Here is a 13,973-nt window from a genome sequence, read left to right on the forward strand (position 1 = left end):
CCCAGGTCCTGTCTCCATCAGGCCTTCTCTGAGCAGTAGATCTTAGGCTGCTCCACCATGATCCCTGATCCCTCACTGCTGGCAGTTACCTTGTTCACCTCTGCTCAGCAGGGTGTCTCTTATCTGTCATACATATACACATAAGAACAAAAAGCTATGAAAAAATGGCAACTAAGAAAAACTAAGCCTTGAGTGTGGAGAGAAGGCTCAGAGGTAAATAGCACTGGCTGCTCTTCCAGGTCCTGAGACCAATTCCCAGCAATGATTTGGTGGCTCACAACCATCCGTAATGAGATCTGGTGACCTCTTCTGGTGTGGCCTGCAGACAAACATGCAGACCAAACACTGTATACACAATAAATAAATAAATCTCTAGCCAGACAGTGGTGGTGCACACCTTTAATCCCAGTACTCAGGAGGCAGAGGCAGGTGGATCTCTGGGAGTTCAAGGCCAGCCTGGTCCACAGAGAGAGTTCCAGGGAAGGAGGGAAGGAGAGAAACTAAGTATGGAAGCTGTGCACTTTAATTCTCACAACTGTGTAAGGCAAGGAATAAGTTTGTTACAAATGAGCTTATTTGTAAAAAATAAAAAAAGCACATAATCTACTCAAGACATACAGTTTCTAAGAGGTTAGTTTAGGGTGTATATGCACACTCTTTATTGAGGCCTGCTGGATGGTTAGGGGGGGTGTTGGTGTGTGTCCAGGTACAATGTATATGAAGCTGCAGGTGCACATGGTATGCACCTGTGTGTGGAGGCCAGAAGTCCAGGACAAGACAAGTACGTGCTATCACATCTGGATTTTCCATATGGATTCTGGGGAACAAACTCAGGCCTTCATGGTTGTGCAGCAAACACTTTATTGACCGACCTATCTATTTCCCAGCCTCAAATCCATGACCTTACTCAGGACAACCTGACACCTTGCCAAGAGAGCAGTGACCTTTGTTCTGCTCACTGAAGACTCTTAGAACCTAGCGTGCTGGGAAGACAGGACTGCAGAAGGCTGACTCAACTCCTGCCCTAATGGTTTTCTGGCTCCTATCCCACCCAAATAATCACTAATAAGGGACCCGATGGCCAGCCCCACTGTTGACTCTGCCTTCATCACCAGCACAAGAGTCATTTGAATCACACCACAGGGGTGAGTCAGTCCCCAATTTCTTCATTCACAAGGCAGTGATTTTAAGGATCCAAAAAAGCAACACCTCCCTCTTCCAACAAACTGAATATATACCTTATTTACTCTTATCTTGTTCCTTAATTCCAGGAGCCAGGCAGGGATCAACTTAGAAGAGTCAAGAGTTGTTTTGGTTTGGTTTTTGCTACAGCCATATACAGGTATCAAGGTAGGGAAAACACATGTCTCTAATTCCAGTATTGGGGAGGCGGAGGCAAGCAGATCTCTATGAGTGCACAGCTAGCCTGATCTACATAGAAAGCTCTAGGCCAGCCAAGGCTACATGGTGAGACCCTATCTCAAAACAAAGAACAAGCAAACAAAAAAAGGAAAAATATGTAAGAATTCAACATGAAACCCAGTCAAATTTTCTTACAATTATTTGTCAAACAAAACTTAGTCTCAACCTACCCCACTATGCACACCCACAGAGACACACACACAAAACCACTCACACCTCAGATCACATTTGTATCTTTAATAAATCACATTCCCAGGCTGGGAAGGAACCTGTTGCTTAATCAAAACGCTATCCAACAAAAACCAGCCTAGCAGCTAAATTCCATTTCCTTCAGGAGCAGTTGGCTGCAAGCTCACAGGGACATGTGGTTTCTGCTATTCTTACTCGTCAGGGTGGTGCTATTTTTCTTCCAAGCATCGTAGCCCAGCAACCCCAAGGAAACCTGATTAACTTCCTTAGGGATGTGCTTGTTAAACTCACAGCTCTTGTGGCTTCATGGAATCTAAATGGCTTTGCTCTCCCTTCATAGAAACCTTAAAATGCTCAGACAAGGATGAGCAAAACCGGAACTTCCTTTTTTTTTTTTTAATTGAGAAAAGGAAAAAAAAAAGTTTCCGCCTCCTCCCTCTTCATTTTGTTTTTGAGATATGGGTCAAGATCAGGAATGGGAATTATGCCCCACCTCTTTGAATTGCTGCATTAATAAACTTGCTGGCTGGAGTTCAGGGGGTTCCTAAATGAAGAGCCTCTGTGTGAACAGGATAGGCTAGATGGGCTGTGTCAGGTCATGAGACCAAAAATACAGAACCATTCTACTCAAAATACCATAAGATTAGTGTTTCAGGATCATACTGCAGCCTTGACTGCAGAGAGGAGTCCTCCTGAAAACACAGGCTGGAGACTCAAGAAGAACTAACCAATCACAGGGTCACAGCAAACTGGTCGCCATTCTTGGTAATAATGAGCCCAAAGTTCTTAGACAAAATATCTCTCAGCAACTGATGGATCCAGATATCAGGAAGAAAAGTGAGGCAGGAGGGTGCAAGGGCAGGATCTCACAGAACTTCACTTCTACAATGTGTGGACCTTATCGTTAACTTGTACTTTTAAAAGGAGTACACTGGAGCTAGGAATTCAGTTCAGTGGTGGAGCACATGCTTAGCATATGTGAGGTTCTGGGTTCGACACTCAGCACTAAAAAGTATAAAAGGAAAAGTAATAAATTTAAATATAATACACTGATGAGGTTTCAGTTCCTCTTCAATTTCCTAATTCTGGCAACTGCCTCACCCAGCCCCTTCCCTGGGTATCCCTCTTCCGAGTTGAGTAGTTTCTTAGCATCTGAAGCTTCTTGTGTAGGGCATCCTGCCAGTCAATCTGCATGTATCCGTTAGTCATTTGATGTCATTCTCATAACTACCCTGAGAGGCAGGTGCTATTGCTACCTCCATTCTCTCAGGATACTAACGCACGGCACAGGATGCATCACCTGCCCAAGAATACGCGACCAGAAGAGCAGAGAGCTGAAGTTCTTCATCCCGCAGCAACCACAAGGGGACATATGGCCACACAAGTCAACCCCAAGCAAGTAGACTTAAAATCTGACTCCATTAGCACCTGTCACTTCGAATGCTGAAAACAATTACATTATCCTCAAAGCATCAACCCCTAAACAGCTTGAAGGACTGAGATTCAACATAAGCTAAACGTAAGAAATGGTATCCTTAGAATATTTACCAAGTACACTCCTAAGGCTCACCGACATTGCAAACGTAATGCATGCATCCAGAAGAAAATAACCTCACCTTCCCATCTAAGCCAAAACAAACGTTACAGAGGTTCCCTTAGGACATGTCCGTGGTGAGAGGACCAGGACTGCAGGAATTTACACCTGGAGAATATGAAGCCAAGAGCTAGTTTTAGAGCTGGCTGGCCTGTTTCGATCCTTTTACCTAATTATACACTTCTGCTATTTGAACTTGGAGATTTACCCTGGCTCAGATTCATGAGACAATTCATCTAAGGATAATATTAGGCTCAGTTGCAGCCCTGGCTGGCCTTGAACTTGCTACAAAGACCAGATTGGTTTCTAACTTACAGCTATCCTCCTGTGTCAGCAGCCTAACTTTGATTACTCATCATTCTCAACAAAGTCATTGGGAAAGTTCAACATTGGTAGTATTATAAGAGTGCTAGTTTCAGTGTTTCAAATTTCTGTTTCCAATTTGTGAGGGAGGAAAAGGAAGAGGGAAGAGAAAAAAAGAAAGGAGAGAGGGAGGGAGGGAGGGAGGAAAAGTTGGGCTAAATTAGGTCTATCTCAACTCGCTGTGAGTAATGTTGGCTTTCTTGTGAACATAGCCTCCAATGTTCTGTGACAATATTGACATTTCCTTCAAAGAGGCAGTTAGCAAATAATCATATATTAGAAAAGATTTTTTTAAGCTTCAAGAACCTATAACCACCACTTTACTAAACCAACATGAACCCTAATTATATTCTAAATATTTATCATTATATCCACAGATAAGTGTAATCCTCATCCCTCATCAAGTAAACTTCTCTCTGCAACAGATAGAGACCACTATAGAAAACCACAATCAATCAAATCATACAGTTGTAGAGCCCAGTCCCAAATGATACATCTGCCATATAACTTCTGCACCTCGGATCCAGGATCATTCTGGAAGAAGGGGCAGAAAGCTTTAAGAACCAGAAGAATAGGGAAGTTGCTATGAGATTGATTCTCCTAGAAATATCAGAAGCTATACCATTAAGTCTCACCAACATGATTGCCTAACCCTGATCTAAACAAGGATGACATCAACAGACATGCTAATGTGAACAGGGGAAAGCCCATGAGGCCTCAACCCTACACAATAAACTATAGGCAACTAAGAAATGCTAAGTAGGAGAGAAATAGTCTCCCCCAGGGAAGAACACATCAATTGGCTATCCAGTACCAAATGGTCAGTCCTGAAAGCATATATATACAAGTAATATTATATGAACTAAGCAGGTTGTGTTTATGCATTTAAGAACACACACATACAAACCGGGTGTGGTGGCACATGTGTTTACTCCAGGCACTCAGGACATAGAGACAGGAGGATCTCTGTGAGTTTGAGGTCAACTTGCTTTACATAATGAGTTCCAGGATAGCCAGGGCTATACAGTGAGGAAAAGAAAGAAAGAGAGAGGGTGGAAGGGAGAGGGAGGGAGGGAGAGGGAGGAAGGGAGAGGGAGGGAGGGAAATACACACACACACATACACACACACACACACAATTAAAGAAAAAGAGGCCGTGAATTTAAGAGAGCAAGGAGTGGACATATGGGAGGGTCTAGAGACGGGGAAGGGATAAGGTAATTATAATATACTAGAAAAACAGTATTTAAAAAAAGGTTTCAAAATGCCAAGGTAAAAAAGTTGAGTTGTTCCGACCTAAGCGGGTCAGATAAGCCCAGCACACACTTAATTGATCTTCATTTTGATTAACCATTTGTAATATGACAGTCCAAGAAAGTTTCCAGACTTGGAACATGGAAATATTACAACCTTTCTGTCTCCTATGGTTACATTTTCAACAAGGAGGACTTCATGTAGCAACTAATCTCATCCACCTCTCCTTGTCCATTAAGAACATCTGTGTATATGATCAAAGTGACCAGGCACCAAATGGCCCATGGAGGTCATTCTGCACAGAAGAAATTAAATTTAAAAACAGGGTGAATTAAGAACTTTTATAGCCAGGCATGGTGCTGCACAACTTTCATCTCACACTCAAGAGGTAAAAGCAGGCAAATTTTTTGTGAGTTTGAGACCATCTAGGGCCACCTAGAGATATCCTATCTCCAAAGGCAGGGTGGGGGGATATGACCCAAAAGTCTTCCTTGATCCAAAGTTCTCATTTCAGATAGCGTTAAGAATAAGCTGCTGCCAAGCATGGTGGTGCATGCCTTTAATCACGTCACTCAGAAGGCAGAGGCAGGCATATCTCTGTGAGTTCTGAGGTCAGCCTGGTCTACAAAGTGAGTTCAAGAACAGCTAGAGCTGTTACACAGAGAAACCACGTCACAAACGAACAAATAAAAAATGGTTAAAATGTTGGCGAGGAGGGGGAAGGAAGGAAGGAAGGAAGGAAGGAAGGAAGGAAGGAAGGAAGGAAGGAAGGAAGGAAGGAAGGAAGGAAAAAATGACCTGTAGCAAGCTCCTAGAACTTCTCCAGGAATATTCTTCGTCTTACATGATCAGGGCAAGACTGTGGCTCTTCAATTCCTCACAAACCAAGCAAATAACGGTCTTCTGAAAGTCATACCTTCTCAGTGATTCACAGGGGGTGGGGGGTGTTAGCCATCGTTTGCAAAGGAGGGGTAGAAAGGCTACCTGAAGAGAACTGAGAGGTGGTACACCCTCTCCCACCTTAACCTTGGACAAGACTTCAACTGTGTGTCTCAGGTTGGGCATCTCAAGGCAAAAGGGAAACTTGTTTTCCAGGCACAAAACAATGAGACTAGGATCCTGTACTATTTTGGGATAAAAATATTTAAAAACTGTTTAAAAGCTAGACATGTTAGCACATGTTTAGAATCCAGCATTTGAGGCAGAAGTAGGTAGACCTCTAGGAGTTAGAGGCTAGTGCAGTCTACAAAACCAGTTCTAGACCAGCCAGAGCCACACAGTGATACCTGTCTCAAAAATACAAAAAGTCTGTTGAAAAGAGGGTGGTGATATGAAATACAGACTGGCCACTACTGTCCCCTTCAGCATGAGTATCCTAATAAAAACAAAATTTACTTTTTTAGTTAAATAAATGCTAAGCTTGAAGATACAGTAACACAGAAACCCTTCTTTCTCTAAGTTCTGGATTGTAAATACTAGCACTCCAACCATTAAGAAAGCCAATGAAGGATTAGGAAGACAGCTCAGTCCATAAAATGTTTGCCTTGCAAAAGTAAATTGATCCCCCACAACCCACATTTAAAAGAAAAAGATCAGATATGGTTTGTGTTTATAATCTCAGCACTGAGGAGGAGACTGGAAGTTATCTGGGCTCACTACCCAGCCAGCACAGCCCACTGGAGCCACTGGTTCAAAAGGCCAGACAGGAAAGACAGCTCAGTGACTGAGTGAAAGCAACTCTTGCAGAGACCCCAAATTTGGTCCCCAGCACCCACATCAGACAGCTCCCAACCACCTGTAGCTTCAGCTGAACGAATCCCAGCGACCTCCTCTGGCACAACGATCTCCACAAGCACCTAGATGCCCAGGACAGACCACGCACCCACACACAGACATATACATACACTAAAATTAAAATAAATCTGGACAAAAGTAAACAGATTCTGAGAAACAAAATCTAAGGTTGCCTTCTTGCCTCCACATGCATGTTCCCACAGACATATACATAAGCAGACACACACATGCACACACACAAACACAGGCAAAATAATGGGTCATCGGGGCATTTTCAAACGCACATACCATTACGCTTCCTCTTCCTGTGCACGCTGAGCAAGTGTTCTACTACTGAGTCCCCTCTCCTGCCTCCCATCAGTATGCGATGAGTCACAGTGGCTGAGTGGGGATAATGATGGCGACACAGTGCGTGCTTCCCCTGGGTGCCACACACCACTTTACATACTTTCTACAGATTAGCAACTCCCCACTTAGGAAACGACAGCACTACTCTCATTTTCCAAAGTAAAAAAACTGAGGCCTGAAGGGCTGGGTAACTGGCAGTCCTATCTCCACAGTTGACAGTCCGCTCCCAATTCACATCTCCCCACCTCCAGGAGGAATGTTGGGTGACGAAAGGAGAAAGAGCCTGCGAGAATGAGGAACAAAAAAGAACAAAGAAATGCCTTGTTTAAAAGACTACTCACCAAGCCTTTAATTTGAATTTAAAATGTTTAAACCTGGTATTTATCTGAAAACAAGATGTAGGCTCAGAAAGCACCCAAACTTGGACCTGCCTATTAGGTCACATTGTTCAGAGTCTCTTAATCCAAGCCGCTTGCTACAGCCATTTCAAAAGACAGAAAGGTCCACGGCCCAAACACATACAAGGGCTTTGAAAGCAGTTTCACAGAGAGGCCAGAGAACATCACTGTCCTCTACATTTTTTGAGATAAAAGAACTTTGCATAATTTTCACAACTTCAAAGGGCAGCATAAGTAAGCGATGGTCCATAAATTATAACTACTGGAGCAGAAAGCAAGGGGAGAAAGAAATAGTAAGTCCACAATAAAGAGAAGCAAATACTTATGTCAGAAAGCAAACAAGTTTACTTTATGATGTACATCAGGTTTTCTCGAAGAAACATCGTTCATTACAACATCTGTGCTCATCAACATTAAGAAACAAGTTTTCAAAACTGAAAACAAAAAAGATTGAGATATCTCACAATGTAGCCAAAGCCTAGTCTAAACCTCACTATGAAGTCCAGGCTAGCCTCGAACACACAGCAATCCTCCTACCTCTCCGCAAGAGAGCTGGTATCACGGGAATGAACCACTATGCCGGCCTCATAATTTTTTTTAAAGATAAGATCCACCAGGAAGCCTGGAAGTTTGAGTCTGGGTCTGACAGCTACAAATGGCTTCAACATCAGCTCCTGCACAGAGCCCACATGACAGTCACTGACATGAGTGGACTGGAGTGGAACAGCCGTACACCACCGATGTTCCACATGAGCCCTATTACCATCTCACATCCGCCAGACACTTACAATGACTATTTTTATAAAACCCTAATTACCTCCTTTATGGCAGTCACTCCTCACGGCATATTATAAATACACTGGAAGTATTAATTTATTGGATGTAAATATTTAAATATGCCATCATTTTTATAGCTGGCTTTGCCATTTCTTTTCTCTTTAAATCTATTCAGGAATTTCCCCAGAGTTATCTCTGCACTTCTGCCAGACAGATGGGATGAAATGGCTCCCTGGCCAGGGGCAGGAAGGTGGAGGACAGACACTTGGCCTTTCCCTCTAGGCTATACCTTAAAGTGGGAGACCTAGCAACAGAGAGGGGCATGCAGCTGGCCTAAGTTGAGTCCAGGAGGGTGTGAGCTAAAACCTCAGGCAGATCTTAAGCTCACCTGTGATGGAAGCTCTTCTCCTAAGCCCTGACTTCACCCTCAAGCCACGTGAAAATAGACAGATGGCCGAAGCACTAAGCCCAGGGGGGAGGGCAAATCTGCAGCTCCAGATTGAATCCAGCTCCAGATAAGATGAAAGAACAGGGAGGGAAAGAATGGAAAGTAAAAAGTTTCTTGCTTTTTATCAGTAGTTAGGTGCATAGTTTTAAATCTCCAATCCTGCAGCATTAAGAGGATTTTTAGCTGGCACAATCCTCAGTAGCATGCAGGGCTGCTGAGATGCCTGCTGAGGAAGAATAAATGTTTGTGTCGGAGCCTCCAGAACCAAAGTCGGGAAAGAAAACAAAACACACACAAACAAAACTAGTGTGCCTAGAATCCCAGTGGGGAGATGAAGATGGGAGGATCCTGTAGGTTTTCTAACCAGCTAGAGAGTTCCAGATCTCAAAACATAAGGTGGAAGCCAGAAATGGTGGAGCACACCTTTAATCCCAGTACTCAGACAGCAGAGGCAGGCGGATCTCTGAGTTCCAGGAAAGCCTGGTGTACAGAACCAGGTCCAGGACAAAAGGACATCTGTTGAAATAAGTGCGGCGGGGCTGCGTCCCTAGCACCCCAGCCGCCTATTAGCTCATGCCCGAAATAACAACACATAAATTGTATTCTTTTAAACACTGCTTGCCCATTATATCTAGCCTCTTCTTGGCTAACTCTCGCACCTGGACTAGCCCATTTCTAATAATGTGTGTAAGCACCCCAAGGTGCGCTTACCGGGAAGATTCTAGCCTAAGTCCATCTTGGGTCGGAGCTGCCTGGGAGAGCAGAGCCGTCGAGTCTACCCAGGAGAGCTGAGCAGAGTCTGAGCTCACTTCCTCTTCCTCCCAGCATCCTATTCTGTTTACTCCTCCCACCTATGTTTTAACCTATCAGGGCCAAGGAGTTTCTTTATTGCTTAACCAATGAAATCAACAGATTGATATATGACACTCCCACATCAGTGTCATATATCAGGGCAACATAGAGAAATTTTGTCTTGAAAAATAATAATAATAATATAGAAATCAATTCAGAAAGACCCTGGAGAATGACCTCTGTTCTCCACATTCATTCTCTCTTTCTCTCTCTCTCTCTCTCTCTCTCTCTCTCTCTCTCTCTCTCTCTCATACACACACACACAATAACATGTAAATTACACACATGCCATCTTCTGGGCACACATCACTGGCCATTTCACATATCTAATATGAAATCTCATACAACAGTTGTTTAGTAGGGGCTACAATATCCCGGTTCTGTAGCTGAGCAAACTGAAGCTCAAAGAAATCAAGTTTGTACCCAACATCAATGAGACAAAAATCAAAGAAACAGTATCTACAACCCAAAGTCAGCAGTACTCCAAAACCCAACATCTTTTTTTTCCTTTTATGAAAAACAGATTTTTTTCTTGTATAATATATCCTGATTCTAGTTTCCCCTCCCTCCACTCCTCCAAGTACCCCCCCACACACACACACACACTTACCCTTCCCTCCAGATCCACTCCATTTTCTGTCTCAATTCATTAAAAAAAGAACAGGCATCTAAGAGACAACAATCAAACATGACAAAATAAAATATAATAAGATTAAGCAAAAACTATCATATCAAAGTTGGACGCAGCAACCCAACTAGAGGAAAAGAGTCCCAAGAGCAGGCCCAAGAGTTGGCACTCACTCTGTCAGGAGTCCCATGAAAATACTAAGCTGATAGCTGTAATATACACGAGAACCTCTTGCAGACCCATGGAGGCCCTGTGCTTCCTGGTGTCCTCCATCCCCTCTGACTCTTAGAATTTTTCTACTCCTTTTCTACAGGATTTCCTGGGCTCTGAGGGGAGGGATTTGATGAAAAACTCCAATTTAGACTGTATCCACATAATGTCTGAAGGCTGTGGGTCTCTGCATCTGTTCACGTCTTCTGTTGGAGTGAGCCTCTCTGATGATGACTGGATCTATGAGTATAGCAGAATATCATCAGAAGTCATTTTACTAATTTTTTTTTTTTTTTTAAGAATAGTAGTGTTTGGTTTTACCCAAGATCTCTGGGCTAGCTAGTCTCTAGTTCTCGACTACCCAAGCAATCTCAGGTATGGGTTCCATCTTATAGAGTTGGCCTTAGGTCAAATCAGACATTGGTGAGCCATTCCCACAAGTTCTGTGCCACTATTGCCCTAACATATTTTTCAGGCAGGACAGATTGTAGGTCAAAGGTTTTATGGCTTGGTTGGTGTCCACATTTCTTTTCTGGTAGCCTACAGAGTACCTTTCCATAACAAAGAGACTAGAACACTGGGGTAAGGGTTCCATGTAGGCATCTGCTTGGCTTCAGAAAGTTGGGAATTGATCTACCTCAAGATCTAGCTATACCACTCTTCAGCATATACCAAAGAACACTTCAGCCTACCACAGAGACATTTGCTCAACCATGTTTATTGCTGCTCTATTCATAATAGCCAGAAACTGGAAACAACCTAGACATCCTTCAACAGAAGAATGGATAAAGAAACTGTGGTACATTTGCACAATGGCATATTATTCAATTGTTTAAAAAAAACGACATCATAAAATTTGCAGGCAAATAGATAGAACTAGAAAAAAAATCCTGAATGAGGTAACACAGATCCATAAAGATAAGGTATATATTGACTTGTAAGTGGATACTAGCCATTAAGTAAATGATAACCAAGCTACAATCTATATACCCAAAGAGGTCAGGTAAAGAAGACTGGTGTAGAGGAGATGTATAGATGTATAGGGAGAAATAGAATTGATTTTACAGTCAGACTGGGGGCGGGTGGGGACAGGATTCCAGGGGATCTGGCAGGGAAAGAGATGGTGTGGAGACAGAGAGTACAGGGAGAGATGGGGAATTGGAGGGCATTTGAAGGGTGGTGGGGAAACCTAGTACAGTGGAAACTTCTTAGAATCTATGAAGGTGATCTTAATGAAGACCCCTAGGAATGGGGAATACAGAGTCTCAACTGGCCATCTCTTGTCACCAGGCAAAGCTTCCAGTGGTGGGACTAAGTTGCATTCAACTGAGCTGTGGACCAAGGATGTCCCGTGGAAATCCCCTAACAATTCAAGCTGTTGCTAAGAAAATGGGTTGCTCTCTGCAAACTGATAGCTGGAGCCCTACTGCCAAGGACAACACCCACAAACATCAACTTCTAAACACCCATGCTTCCCCAACTCCTCCAAAAGCTGAAGAAAGGCCCAGGAAGTCCATCTGCCCACTAAAAAATAGCCATCCAATTGGTCTCTTGGATGGTGTAAGAAGTTACTAAACAAATAAGCAGCATAGAATAACAGGAACAAAAGGGTGGCACTAACGAATGATGTGCCAATTCTCACTCAGGACCAAGCAGCTGACGGTCTATGAACTGTTCTTTCCTATTTCCATCATTGACTTGTCTTTATCTCAGCAAATAAAAACAGTGTGCTGAATCACAATGGCATTCATGTGATTTTTATTCCTCAAACATCCATGCATGGAACCACAGTTGCTCAAAGTTTAGTTCATAGAGGCTAAGGAATTTGCCTGATGTCACTCACAAGGCAAGAATACATACGAAAAACACTTTTCACTCAAGCAATTTTTCTCTTGTCATCACTGTTTGCTAGTGTCATTAAGCAAGGATAATTCCTTTTTAATGACCTCCTCGTGCCAAAAGGACAAAATGAGAACTTAAATCTGAAAGCACACTGAGGATACAATTGCAGTCATTCTCCGGCCACTTTTAAAGTTAAAAAAAAAAAAATGAAGCGCCGAGAACAAGCACCCGGCTTTTCAGAGCATCTCAGAAGGAAGCTTGTGATATTGCAATCAAAGAAAGCAACATGAGTGATTATCTGGAAACAATAACCTCTGTAAATTACTAAATCTGTAATGACCTAAATCCAGGTTGTCTATGGTGTTCTATTTTTCTAAACCTACAAAGCCTAGATGCCAAAGAGGTTGACTGTCTTTGAGTTGAAAATTAACAGAAGTTTAATTGTTTCTGCACAATGTCAGCAACTGGCCCCTTAAGTAAATGTAGGGATCTAAAAATCACCCCCAAGTTCAGTGGCAGCCCAGCAAGACAGCCATTTATCCTGCCCTCCATGTTTCCACTCAAGACCTTCCATACTGCAATGGAAGACTACTACCAAGGCTGCAGAAGCCTGCAGCTTCCGGGATGCTGCCCACAGAGGAGAACAAAGGCAGAGCAAAATAACAGTAAGAACAAATAACTGCACGATGAGATGCGGTGAAGGAGAGTCACGCTTACAGATGCGGCAATCAAACTGCCCATAGGTTTACTCGGCTGTGATTAGCAGCTGCAGTTCAAGTATTAAGATGAGCTCAGCTGTCCCATACTGAGGACAATCACAGTCCAAGAGTGAGGACACAGAGTAGGCTCTGTAATTAGCAAGAATTCGCTGTTTAAAATGATCATCACTAATGTGAAATATTTCCTCCTTCAAGGCCTCTGACAGTTTTTATCTTCCCCTAGACCTTCTTAGGGACAGTATTTACTAAACCCCCAATACCTTTACAACAGTAAGGCAGAGAACCTACCCAATACTTCTTGGGTGACCGAGAACCTGAGGCTAGATAGCCTTGGGAAAGTTCAAATACTATCGTTGGAGAGGGGGAAAGATAGAAAGAAAAGAAATAAAGTAGCAATAAAATGACTCCTGATGACACTCTGCTCTACTCATAGGTCTGTGCCTTGCTCAGCCATCAAACAGAGAAGCTTCCCCCTGCAACAGATGGAAACGGACCCATAGCCAGACATCATGCAGAGTGAGAGAGCTCTGAACACTCAGCTCTAAATGAGATGTCTCCACCAAATTCCTCCCTTCAGGGCTTAGAGACATCTGGGGAAGAGAAGGCAGCGTGTAAGAGCCAGGGGAATGGAGGACACCAGGGAAACAAGGCCTCTAAACCACCATGATTGGTACACACACATGAACTAAGAGACTGAGGCACCATGCACACCGCCTGCACTGGTCTGCAGCAGTGGCCTTGAGCTAAAAGAAGTGGACACAAGCCGCCATCTCTAACCCAGCAGCTTTCTCCAAATGATACCAACTTCTCCCAGGGAACCTCACTGAAGAAACAAACTATTCTTAAGGGTAGGATGCACACCCAACAGTCGACAGTCAACAGAAAATGAACTAATGGCAGTTTGAGCAATAGAAAATGAGCTCCATGTGGAGGTTCCTTGTATCATAATGTGTGGGTGCTGTGGGAGCTCCTTCAGTCAACAGCCTTTAAGATACCCGCCCACTTGGGTGTGGTCTCTTATAATATAAATGCAGCTGTAAAGCATGTGCTCGACTCTGCTTCTGGCTCTCGCTTCCGGCTGCTAGATTCGGTTTGTCTTCCCTGTTCATTCTGTTCCCTGTTCGTTCTATTCCCT

At 43.3% G+C, this 13,973-nt stretch overlaps 1 protein-coding gene across 20 annotated transcripts in view; it reads right to left on the reverse strand.

Annotated features, from left to right (window-relative positions):
* Positions 1-13,973, reverse strand: part of Magi1 (membrane associated guanylate kinase, WW and PDZ domain containing 1) — a 602,777-nt gene that overhangs the window by 542,451 nt on the left and 46,353 nt on the right. The window contains exon 1 of one of the 20 annotated variants that reach the window (XM_050160302.1): positions 6,905-6,923. The exons of the other annotated variants lie outside the window; for them this stretch is intronic. The gene's annotated coding sequence lies outside the window, so the exon portion shown is untranslated. Of the gene's footprint in view, positions 1-6,904; positions 6,924-13,973 lie in introns of those variants that run through there. 20 annotated transcript variants of the gene reach the window in all.

Source organism: Alexandromys fortis, unplaced genomic scaffold (assembly GCF_014885135.2).
Source record: "Alexandromys fortis isolate MF-2015 unplaced genomic scaffold, M_Fortis_MF-2015_v1.1 scaffold_111, whole genome shotgun sequence".
Taxonomy (NCBI): Eukaryota; Metazoa; Chordata; class Mammalia; order Rodentia; family Cricetidae; genus Alexandromys; species Alexandromys fortis.